The following is a 13,702-nucleotide window of genomic DNA, read 5'->3' as shown; positions in this document are numbered from 1 at the left end:
TACGTTATCTATGGGGCACATGTGACCTTGGCTTGTTTCTTCGAAAATCTCCTCCTCTTACTTTGCATGCATTTTCTAATGCCAATTGGGCAGGTGACATCAATGATCATTGCTCTACTACTGCCTACATTGTTTTTCTTGGTGGAAATCCTATCTCCTGGTCATTTGAAACGCAGAAGTCCGTGTCAAGATCATCAACTGAGGCTAAGTATAGAGCTATTGCCAATGGCACATCAGAATTATGTTGGCTTCAGTCTCTACTTAATGAGCTTGGCATCTCTCTCAAGGATCAACCAGTTGTGTACTGTGATAATCTTGGTGCCACCTATTTATGTTCCAATCCTGTTTTCCATTCAAAAACTGAAACATGTTGCAGTAGACTTTCACTGTGCGTGTGAAAAGGTTCAGAATAGCTCTTTACGTGTAGTGCATGTCGCTAGTGGGGATCAGCTAGCTGATGTGCTTATTAAACCCTTGTCTAAGAAACCTTTTCTTTCTTTTTAGTCCAAGATTAGTGTTCGTCAACATCCTCTAATCTTGAGGGGAAATAATAAAACATAACTCTCTAACCTTTTATGCTCGTCACTTTCTGTTATATTATTGATAGATTTGTATAGTTATAGCTAAGTCTGTTTAGATATAGCAAAACATATCTCCTGTAACAAAACTCTTGCATATATTTTTGTTATCAGTCAAAGCACAGTGTGTGATTTCCTTTATTTTGTCACTCTTTATATTAAACTCTTTATTGGGGTCTATTTATACAACTTGGATGCCAATGCTTGTTTGACAATGTCTGCACTATTTATGTTTTACTTGCTTCTATTCAAAATTACATGCAACATTTGTAAACTACATATAAGTTAGCAAGTTCAAACTTGCTTCTAAGAGATTGGGAGCTTCAATTGAAATGATTGACTATCATAGTGAAGTTAAAATTGGTAGTGAGGATCCAAATTCCTATCGGATGTGGATGACTACACTACGCAAAAATTGATATCTAGCGACACTCACTTAGCGATACTATGAAACAAACGCGTCTAAAAAAATAAAACCATAACTGTAAGGTTAACGCGTCAGTAAAAATTCAATAAATATACAACGCATCCCAAAACTATCGATATCAAACGGTCGTTACAAACAACAATACACGACATATCCATTAAGAGTCGCTGAATATGTGGCTGAATAGAGTCGCCTTTAATACTGTGCGTATATTTTATCTAAATTGTATTGTTTAAATGCTAAACTTATGAAAAATGATTAACCATCCACTTATCTATGTTATATAATAACAAAATTTAATTATACGAGGTTATTATTCAATTATGTAATTTTTCATGTATAGTTTATTCTTGCAAATCTCTTAAATAGTAATCTTTTTTTTCTTTTTTTTAAGATATCGGTAACAAGTGACACATAAAAATCATTACAAGTCGCTTGTTCCCCTTTTATTTTATTTTTTAAAATCAACCTGATTTTCCTTAAAACTTCAAATAACCAGTGAAAATATTTAAGCAACATAACTGAGCTGTTTTTTTTTTGTTTTTTTTCTAAATATAGGTTACAGGCGACGCATAGTCTTCTTTATGCGTCACCTGTTCTCTTTTTTTTTTTTTTCTTTTTTTGCTTATTTTAATCAATCTAATTTTATTTCAACTGTAAATAACCAGTGAAAATATTAGAGCAACATAACTGAGCTCATTTTTCTTTTTCTTTTAGATTTTGGTAATAGGCGATGCACAATGACGATTGTGCGTTGCCTATTCTCCTTTTTTTTTTTTTGGGTTCTTTTACTCAATCTAATTTTATTTCAACTACAAATAACCAGTGAAATTATTAGAGCAACATAACTGAGTTGTTTTTTGATACGAACCCAGGACGACCTGCTCCTAAACTCGTATTATATTAGCCCGGATCTTAACTAAGTTCAAGTTCTAATGGAATTGACCTCAACCCTTAACCAACCTGTGGTTAGAAACCTTGGTATAATGTAGACACCACAATAGGGGATAGAAAACCTATTGATAAGTCAAGCTAAAACAACCAATTCTCTAATGGTGTTTTAGGTGTTCTCAAAGAACAAAAAGAATTCAATCTCACAAGTAATTTTCTGTATCAAATCAAAGTTGTATTCATATTGAAAAATAAGCCTTTAAATAGGCTTTGAAAGAAACAAAATAAACCCTAAAAACCCTAGGAAAAACCGACCACACAATGAAGAGTTCTAGCTTGACTGAATCTTTCCTTTTCCTAATCTAATTAATTAATTTCCTTATTTTCAATTAGGAATTAATTAATTTACAAATAAAATAAAAACTTTCCTAAACTTATTTGTCTAGAAAATAAATAAAAACCCAAAAGAAAAGTCAAACGCAAATCAAAAAACGAGTTGACTAGTTTGATAACTAAGCTGACTTATGTCTGATGTCCGAGCTAACTTATGTCTGCCTGATGTCCGAGCTAACTTATGTCTATCCAAGCTAACTGATGTCTGTCCGAGCTAACCGATGTCTGTCCGAGCTAAGTTATGTCCGATGTCCGAAGTCCGATGTAAAATATCCGATGTATCACCCTCCATCACTTGGATACTTAAAACAAGTCTTTTATCTTTAGGTATGGACAAGCCCTTTTGAGAATGAATTACTTTCTGGATAAAGGCAGCAAGGTTGTCCTTAAACCTCTTAGCTTGAGCCCTAGTGATCGGTCCAGTCTTCATCCGTATCGGATCAGTACCCCAGTGAGTTGCCGGTTGTGCGAGCTCGGGCGGATTCGCATCATTCCCCTCCTCTTGAGAAGAATTTTTCCTCAAATCAAAGTCATCACCTGCAGCAAAAGGAGACAACTCACCTGGTAAATCAAGTTTGTAAGTATTGTCATTTATCCGCTCCAAAACTTGAAAAGGTCCATCGCCTCTCGGCATCAATTTTGAATTCTGTTATTCGGGAAACCTCTCCTTCCTCAAGTGTAACCAAACCCAATCCCCAAGTTCAAAAACAACCTGTTTTTGGCCTTGGTTAGCATTCCTTGCATATTGCTCGATCCTCCTCTCAATATTTGCCTTAGTTTTTTCATGAATCTGCTTAACAAAATCAGCTTTTTGTTTTCCATCTATATTAGCACGTTCACTTAAAGGTAAAGGTGTTAGATCTAATGGAGTCAAAGGATTAAAACCATAAACAATTTCAAAAGGAGTAAATTTAGTTGCTGAATGCAAAGACCTATTATAAGCAAATTCAACATGTGGCAAACAATCCTCCTAAGTTCTCAAATTTCGACTAATTAATGCTCTCAACAATGTAGACAAAGTTCTATTCACTACTTTGGTTTGTCCATCAGTTTGTGGATGACAAGTAGTTGAAAATAAAAGCTTAGTGCCTAACTTAGCCCACAAAGTTTTCCAAAAATAACTCAAGAACTTAGCATCCATATCCGAAACAATAGTTCTTGGCATTCCATGCAATCTCACAATTTTCTTGAAATATAAATTAGCAATATTGGATGCATCATCAGTTTTATTACATGCAATAAAATGTGCTATCTTAGAAAACCTATCTACTACAACAAATATTGAATCCTTACCTGTCATTGACCTAGGCAATCCAAGAATAAAATCCATAGACAAATCTACCCAAGGATAGGTAGGAATCGGCAAAGGCTTGTACAATCCATGCGGCTTCAATGTTGATTTTGTTTGTCGCCACTTTAAACACCTTTCACAAATTCTCTTAACATCTCTCCTCATGTTAGGCCAATAAAAATGTTCTTGCAGCAAGGATAAAGTTTTAAAAACACCAAAATGACCTATTAAACCACCCTCATGTCCTTCCCGAACCAATAATTCCCTAATGCTACAATTAGGCACACAAAGTTTGTTTTCTTTAAACAAATACCCCTCAAATATGTAAAATTTATTAAATCCATGTTTCAAACAGGTTCTAAAAATTTCTCCAAAGTCACTATCATGCTCATAAAGTTCTTTCAATTGTTCAAATCCAAGCAACCTAGCATCTAAGGTCGAAAAGAGTACATACCTTCACGATAATGCATTGGCAACCACATTTTCTTTACCTTTTTTGTAGCGGATCACATATGGAAAGGTTTCAATAAATTCAATCTACTTGACATGCCTTCGGTTGAGCTTTCCTTGACCCTTAATATGCTTCAAAGACTTATGATCCGTATGAATCACAAACTTCTTTGGCATGAGATAATGCTGCCACGTCTCCAAAGCCCTCACCAAAGCATACATCTCCTTGTCATATGTCGGATAGTTTAGTGCAGCTCCATTTAACTTTTCACTAAAGTAGGCTAAGGGTCTTCCTTCTTGCATTAAGACAGCTCCAATACCTACACCCGAAGTATCACACTCAATTTCAAAAGTCTTAAAAAAATTTGGTAAAACTAATAAAGGTGCATTACACAATTTTTCTTTTAGCAAATTAAAAGCTTTTTCTTGTACTTCCCCCCATTTAAAGCTAACATTCTTCTTGACAACTTCATTCAAAGGTGTGGCTATGGTGCTAAAATCTTTGAAAAATCTTCTATAAAAACTTGCCAAGCCATGGAAACTCCTCACTTGGGTGATTGTTGTAGGAACCAGCCACTCTTTGATTGCTTGCACTTTAGCTTGATCCACTTTGATTCCTATAGCACTTACTATAAATCCTAGAAAAACAAGCTCATCTTTGCAAAAATCACACTTGTTCATGTTAGCAAACAATCTTTCCTTTCTAAGAACTTGCAAAACTTACCTAAGTTGATCCACATGCTCATCCAAGCTTCGGCTATACACCAAAATATCATCAAAATAAACAACCACAAATTTACCAATAAATGGACGCATTACATAATTCATAAGCCTCATGAAAGTACTAGGTGCATTAGATAATCCAAAAGACATAACTAACCATTCATACAGCCCATATTTAAATGCGGTTTTCCATTCATCACCACTCCTAAGATCAATTTTAGTAAACATGCAAGCACCATGCAACTCATCAAGCATATCATCTAATCTAGGAATGGGATGTCTGTATTTAATGGTGATGTTATTTATAGCCCTACAATCAACACACATTCTCTAAGAACCATCCTTTTTAGGTACCAACAAAACAGGAACAGCACATGGACTTAAACTCTCACGAATGTATCCTTTATCAAGCAAATCACTTACCTGTTTTTGCAGCTCCTTTGTTTCTTCGGGATTGCTCCTATATGCTGGTCTATTTTGTATGGCAGCCCCTGGGACAAAGTCAATTTGATGTTCTATCCATCGAATAGGTGGTAGTCCACTTGGAATCTCATTTGGGAAAACATCTATAAATTCCTTCAAAAGAGAAATCATTGAACTTGGCAATTCAAGTTCTTCAAAGTTAGGTTGATCATTAAAATAATTTTCTTTATATATCATCACCAGCAAGGGTTTTGTACATTCAATAGCCTTATTAATATCCCCAAGACTCAAATAAAAATTCTGGTTTTTCCTCTCTTTTCTTTCTTTTCTTTTTCTTTCCTCGGTTTGGCTCTCATTGGCGGAAATTTCCAGATTTTTGGTGCTCTCAGGTTTGCTCTCTTTTCTCACCCCCCCTCTCGGCTTTCTCTTGGTTTTTCCACTCCATTTGGGTTTTAGAAAGCTTACCTTGATCAGAAACCTCAATCTCACCTTCTTAAAAGGATGGTGAAGCCGTTGGTGCCATACTTGTTTTCTCTTTGAGCTTTTCGGCCTCCCTCCTTTGTTACATTTGTAGTTGATCTTTGTAGACCTCCTTGGGAGTCAATGGCTCCAGCTTGATTTTCTTCCCTTTAAACCTGAAAACAATACTATTTTCTTGACCAAAATGAGTAGCATATTTGTCAAATTGCCATGGTCTACCTAGTAAAATATGTCCGGCATGCATTGGTACAATGTCACACAAGACAACATCGTCATACCTACCTATATTAAATTTAACTTTGGCTTGCTTATTTACCCTCATCTCACCACTATCATTTAACCATTGTAACCTATAGGGTTCTGGATGTTTAATTGTTTTCAAGCCTAATTTATCAACTACAAGATTACTTATCACGTTGGTACAACTCCCACTATATAATCATACTACAAATCTTACCTTGTATTTTACAGCGAGTGTGGAAGATGTTTTCTCTTTGTATCTGCTCTTCATCTTTGTAGTCAGCAAGTACTCTCCTTGAAACCAAGCTCAACTCGGCATTAGATGTGTCTACTGGTTTGGCTTCATCATTTTTACAATCCTCCTCTTGCTCGGGTTCAGATTCAGTTTCTTCACTTGCAGATTCCAGCTCACCATCACTCTTTAATACCATGATTCTTCTATTTGGGAATTGGCTGGCTATGTGTCCTCTTCCTTGGCACTTAAAATAAATATTTCTCTGGATTTTTGAGGTTTAGGATTAGATTTTATCTCACCTCTAAGTACTTGGACAGATTCGGTCTTGGCCTCCCTTTTTGACCGGTTGGTACTTTCTTCTCTAGCTTTTGGTTTGATTTCATTAGCTGAATTGTTTCTCCAGCCACTTGAATTGAATCTCCCACTGCTGGAAACTCCTCTAAGCCGTGACCCTACACCCCTCCTCTTGAATTGGTGTTCAAGCTTAATGGCTACATGCAACATCTCCTCTAACTCCAAGTATTGTTGCAATTCTAGCTGGTTGGCAATGTCACGGTTCAAACCACCAAGAAATATTGCCATTGTTGCCTCCCTATCCTCATTCATATTCAGCCTCATCATGAGCATCTCCATCTCTTTGTAATAATCATCCACGGACCTACTTGCTTGAGACAAAGATTGAAGCCTTTGACGCAGCAACTTATGATAATGTGATGACACAAACCGCTTTCTCATGGCTCCTTTCATTTGTCGCCATGTTGTGATCAAGTCATCACAAACTCTCCTCCGGGTGCTTTGCTCATTTTTCCACCACTAAAGTGCATAATGGCCAAACTCCATTGCTGCCAACTTCACCTTCTTACCCTCCGAATAATTATGGCAGTCGAATATCATCTCCATCTTTTATTCCCACTCCAAATATGCCTCGGGATCACTTTTTCCCATGAATGGTGGGATGTTGATCTTGATATCGCTAAGATTGTCATCGATTTCTTCCTCCTATACCTTCCACGGCCATCTTTCTCTTGGACAGCAAAGGTTTCATCAATGCCTTCCCTAAAGTCTCCACCAAAATTCTCCTCCTCAAATTCCTCTCTCGGTCTCTCACGGCCTCCTTGTCCTTGACCTCGACCTTCATGGAATTCTTGCCTATTTCTTGTGTTCGGCATTCCTTGGGAAACTTCTAGCCTTTCCATCCTTTGATTCATGTGCTCAACTTGAGTACTCACCCGCTGTAATTGTTCCAAGACAGCTTTCAATTCCATTTGCTCACCATTCCCGGTAGCTCGTGGATCACCATGAAATCCTATAGACTCTTCTTCATTAATTCTCAGTGGTGTGTCTCCTCTTCTTATTCTAGAATCTGCCATGTTAGTAAAATACTGCAAAAATAAAATAAATCCTCACAATATTCACTCCCTTACGTGTTTCACTCAAACAAGGTCTCGACACTCGTGTTTGCACACTAGTTTCGGCTTTTACCCTCTTTTAAGCTCACACTCTCTTGTCTTTTTCCACTCAACGAATTATCTCCAAGTTCTAATTAAAACACTCTCAAAACAGCAATTAGATAACAAGTATGTTTTAATTAAACTTATCAACAAAACAGTAGCAAAAAGTAGGCAATATCAAAAGAATTCAACAAAACCTAGTTTTCGGCTTTTCTAGGTGAAATAAAGCAAATTAATGAGAAAACTTTGGAATTTTGAAGAAATGGACCAGATAGTAATAGATTATGAGTTCAAGAATAAAATTCTAAAAAAAGAAAATTCAAATACGAACAAGGATCAAAGAGAACAAAAATATAGAAAAGTGTTGGTTGTTGTTCTTGTAATCCAAGTTTTGTATCAAATCCTTTGACTAATTTTAATCCAAATAATTTAAGCACCCACAATTCCAAAAATCCAGCAGCAAAAATAGTTCTTCAGCAACTCAAATATTGAATAAATAATCACAAACCAGCAGCTCCAACAAATTTCCAGCAAACAAATCAAACTCCAACAAATCGAAATTTAATTTTTTTTTTTTATTTGGCTTGTTCTTTTTCTTCTTTTTTTTTTTTTTTTTAAATTTTCACTCACAGATCATAAAACAACTGCAGTATCAAGAATAATTACCAAAATTGCAATTCCAACACCAAAACAAACACCAAACCCGTGACCTCTCAATCAAAAATTCAAATTGTGTGATTTTTTTTTTTTTTAAATTCCGCAAACCCCACTCTTCAAATATTTTCATTTTTTTTTTTTTGAATATATGAATGCAAATATTTAAGACTAAAACAGCAAAGAAAAATCAATAAAAACCAAAATTAACAAGAACAATGATGAAAAACAACCAACAAACTAGGAAACAAAAATACGATAAAACTAGGAAACCTAATTCAACTAGGAATGAATTTTTTTTGTTTTTTTTTTTAATGATGCAGAGCATGTATGGTATGGATGCAACCTTAACCTAATGCTAAAATTGCAGAATAACACAAAAACAAATAAAGCAAATAAAGATATATCAAACCTGAAAAAAATTTGGCTCTGATACCAAATGATACGAACCTAGGACGACCTGCTCCTAAACTCGTATTATATTAGTCTGGATCTTAATTAAGTTTAAGTTCTAATGGAATTGACCTCAACCCCTAACCAACCTATGGTTAAAAACCTTGGTATAATGTAGAAGCCACAATAGGGGATGGAAAACCTACCGATAAGTCAAGCTAAAACAACCAATTTTCTAATGGTGTTTTAGGTGTTCTCAAAGAACAAATAAAATTCAATCTCACAAGTAATTTTCTGTATCAAATCAAAGTTGTATTCATATTGAAAAATAAGCCTTTAAATAGGCTTTGAAAGAAACAAAATAAACCCTAAAAACCCTAGGAAAAACCGACCACACAATGAAGAGTTCTAGCTTGACCGAATCTTTCCTTTTCCTAATCTAATTAATTAATTCTCTTATTTTCAATTAGGAATTAATTAATTTACAAATAAAATAGAAAATTTCCTAAACTTATTTGTCCAGAAAATAAATAAAAACCCAAAAGAAAAGTCAAATGCAAATCAGAAAACAAGTTGACTAGTTTGACAACTAAGTTGACTTATGTCTGATGTCCGAGCTAACTTATTTCTGCCTGATGTCCGAGCTAACTTATGTCTGTCTGAGCTAACTGATGCCTATCTGAGCTAACTTATGTCTGTCCGAGCTAAGTGATGTCTGTCCGAGCTAAGTTATGTCCGATGTCCGAAGTCCGATGTAAAATGTTCGATGTATCAGCCTCCATCACTTGGATACTTAAAACAGGTCTTTTATCTTTAGGTATGGACAAGCCCTTTTGAGAATGAATTACTTTCTGGATAAAGGCAGCAAGGTTTTCCTTAAACCTCTTAGCTTGAGCCCTAGTGATCGGTCCAGTCTTCATCCGTATCGGATCAGTACCCCAGTGAGTTGCCGGTTGTGCGAGTTCGGGCGGATTCGCATCATTTTTTTTTTGTAATAAATAATAGGTGATGCACATTGTGCATCTCCATAAGTAATAGGCAACGCACATTGTGCGTCACCAGTTACTAATATCTTTTAAAAAAAAAAAAAAGCTCAGTTATGTTGCTCTAATATTTTTACTGTTTATTTGTAGTTGAAATAAAAATTAAATTTATAAAAAGAACAAAAAAAAAAAAAAGAGAACAGGTGATGTATAAAAAAGTTCGTGCGTCGCTTGTTAGCTATATTTAAAAAAAAAAAAATACAACTCAGTTATATTGCTATAATATTTTTATTGGTTATTTGTAGTTAAAATAAAATTAGATTGATAAAAAGAACCAAAAAAAAAAGAGAATAGGTGATGTATAAAAAAGTTTGTGTGTCGCTTGTTACATATATTTGAAAACAAATCTCAGTTCAGTTATGTTATTCTAATATTTTTACTGGTTATTTGTAGTTGAAATAAAATTAAATTGATAAAAAAAACAAAAAAAAAAAGAGAATAGGCGACGCATAAAAGAAGTTTGTGCGTTGCCTGTTATCTATATTTAAAAAAAAAAATCAGCTCAGTTATGTTACTCTAATATTTTTATTGGTTATTTGTAGTTAAAATAAAATTAAATTGATAAAAAGAACAAAAAAAAAAAGGCGACGCATAAAAAAGTCTGTGCGTCACTTTTTACCTATATTTTAAAAAAAAAAATTCAGCTCAGTTATATTACTCTAATATTTTTATTGGTTATTTATAGTTGAAATAAAATTAGATTGATAAAAAAAACAAAAAAAAAACCGCTCAATCATGTTACTATAATATCTTTACTAGTTATTTGTAGTTGAAATAAAATTAGACTAATAAAAAGAACCATAAAAACAAAAAAAGAGAACAGGCGACGCATAAAGAAGTCTGTGTATCGTCTGTTATCTATATTTAAAAAAAAAAAAATAGCTCACTTACGTTGCTTAAATATTTTCACTGGTTATTTGAAGTTTAAATAAAATTAAATTGATAAAAAAAAAAAAAAAAAGAGAACAAGCAACGCATAATAACACCGATGCATCGCCTGTTGCCAATATCTTTAAAAAAAAAAAAAAAAAAAGCTCAGTTATATTGCTCTAATATTTTCACTGTTATTTGTAGCTGACATAAAATTAGATTGATTAAAAGAACAAAAAAAAATGAAACAGCCGATGTATAATGAAGCCTCTGCGTCACCTGTTACCAATATCCTAAATATTTGTAACAAAAAAAAACTAGCTCAGTTATGTTTCTTAAATATTTTCACTGGTTATTTGAAGTTGAAATAAAATTAAAATAATTAAAAAAAGGGTAATATTTAAGTAACACAACATAGCTGGTTTTTTTTTTTTTTTTTTAAGATATTGGTAATAGGTGATGCGTAGTGGTACCTGTGCGTCACCTATTACCAATATCTTTAAAAAACAAAAAAAAAACTCTATTGTGTTGCTTAAATATTTTCACTGTTTATTTGAAGTTGAAAGAAAATCAGATTAATTAAAACAATATATATATATATATATATATATATATATATATATATATGAGAACATTTGACATGTAATGAAAGGTCTATGTCGCTTGTTCATTTTATCAGAAAAAAAAAAATGGCTCAGGTATATTGCTTACATATTTTCACTAATTATTTGAAGTTGAAAGAACCATCTGCATCGCCTTGTTCATATGATAAAAATAAAAATAAAAGAAAAAATACCAGCTTAGTTATGTTGCTTAAATATTTTCATTGGTTATTTGAAGTTGTAAGAAAATCAAATTGATTTAAAAAAAAAAAAAAAAGGTATAAGCAATTGGGAATGAAACTGATGCATCGCCTGTTCCCTTTAGAATGGGTCGCCTTAAATATCTGGCGACCCATGTATCATTTAATGTGTCGCTTGTTATTTCAAAATAAAACAAAAAAAAATTTAATCTATTATAAATTTTAAATTCAAATAAACTATCACCGATACCCAAAAACCTAAAAGTTGATCTCATTGAACATACTTACATCAAGCAATTGGACTATAAGTCCTTGTTACATTAGATCAATTTACAATTGGTATACCCTATCTCAAAATAGGTCGTGAGAGATGTGTTTTTGTGTTTTGTGTATACATATATATGTGAATAATTGAAAAGATCATTGATAAAACTATTTTCTGTTTTTAGATCAATGGAATTGATGTTCATTGGAATGCTATGTGAAAATATTTGTAGATGAAATTTCAAAAAACTAATTAAATCTTAAAAATAAATTTTAAATACTAGGGTATTAGGTGACTCTTTTAAATGCAACTATGTCGCCTGTTCTTAAAATTTTAGAGACATAACAGGAACATTTATAAGAGTTGCATATTTTAAAAGCAAATGCAAATTTTAAACTCAAATAAAGTACAAAATCCTATTTAAAGGGTGAAAAAACATAAATAAAAGAACAGGCGACACTATCTGTAGACAATGCATCACCGTTTCCTCTAGTTTGCTAAAGAAAAAATATATATAAATTAAGAGACTTAAAGTTTAAGCAGAAAAAAAACCGTACTTTGAAAAAAAAATTTAAAAGAATTAAAAAAAATAAGCGACTCTAAAAATGTTATTGCATCACCTGATCCGTTGTCACGTCTAACCTTTAGCGACACATTTTATTTAAATGGGTCACCTGTTTTGCCATTTTCTGAAAATTTTTGGCGCATATTAAAACTTTATGCGGGCGTGTGAATACCATTTCTTTTCACAAAATAGATGTTAGTACAGTATCTAATAGATGTTAGAATTGGAAGCAATTGCAGAGAGACTTGAAGAGTGGGATATTTCGGATTTAAGTTTTCATTTGCCTGTATTGCTATTTGGAAGCTGGATTTCTCTATGTCGCCTTTGTGGTTAGCTTGGCTTCTTCTTTCTTCGTCTCCATGGTTTCGGTGAGTTTCTTTTTTCTTTATGATTAGCGGTGACATGTGATGGGTTGGGTTATTTTTTATTTTTTATTTTTCATTATAACCGAAGGTTAGGTTCGCTGGATTTTCTTAATCTTGCTTTTGTCGAGGTTCGCTAGATTTTCTAAATCTTGCTTTTGTTGATAATTTGTTTGTGATATTGTTTGACGTTGTTCTGCTTAGATTGGTAGGAAAATGGATAGATCATGAATAACAAAAGATAACAAAAGATAGAACCTTAAGCGATTTTGCTAAGGAGGTGAATGAATTTTTGAAATTTAGCATGGAAAATGCCAATGATTGTAATGTCATACGATATCCTTGCATGCAATGTGGGAATATGAAAACCCATACTATTAGGGATATTAAAGGCCATATATATTGGAATGGGTTTGATATCAACTATCGGCAATGGATTTGGCATGGTGAGTCATGTGCTGACAGTATGTTGATGGGATGAGGTTTACATGTGTTAATTTTAATAAAATTGGATATAAATCCTAACCATTCATTATGGCTTCACAAGTTCAACAAATATTTTATGTTGAAGAATAACTTAATTCGAGATGGTTTTTTGCTTTAACTCCACCACGACATTGTAGTTTTGTTGAAAAAGAATTGGTTGAAGAAGATGTTCTTGGCGATATTACGATGGCTCACAATTCATTTGCCATACAATTGTCAAATGTTGATGAAAATGATAATGAAGATGAATGTGAGAGTGACTATGTTCGTAATGATTATGAGGAGATATGGATAAACAATATCTTCTAAATAAATTGGTATGTATATTTATTAACTTATGTTTTAAGCAATATTTATGACATTTATTATTATTCATTAAATTATTTTTTTGATCCACTTCATTATGTGTTTTCCACTTTTAATTAAGAGAAATGTGCCTCGCCAAATCTTAAGAAGGTTATATTCTACTAAATTACAAAATTAATAATGATTAATATTTTATTTATTTTACATAAGTGTTAATAACTTTTTTAATTTTAATTTCCATATGCAGTATGAGGGTGTAATATTGTAAACAAGAGGACATCAACTTTCATCTCAATGAGTATGCATTCATGGAAGTTTAATCAATATTAAATTTGTTATGAAAAAATACAATAGTTTACAAATTATATAATAAT

Source organism: Ziziphus jujuba, chromosome 3, assembly GCF_031755915.1.
Source record: "Ziziphus jujuba cultivar Dongzao chromosome 3, ASM3175591v1".
NCBI lineage: Eukaryota > Viridiplantae > Streptophyta > Magnoliopsida > Rosales > Rhamnaceae > Ziziphus > Ziziphus jujuba.
The sequence above is the reverse complement of the archived record's forward strand: the minus strand, read 5'-3'. Positions refer to the sequence as shown.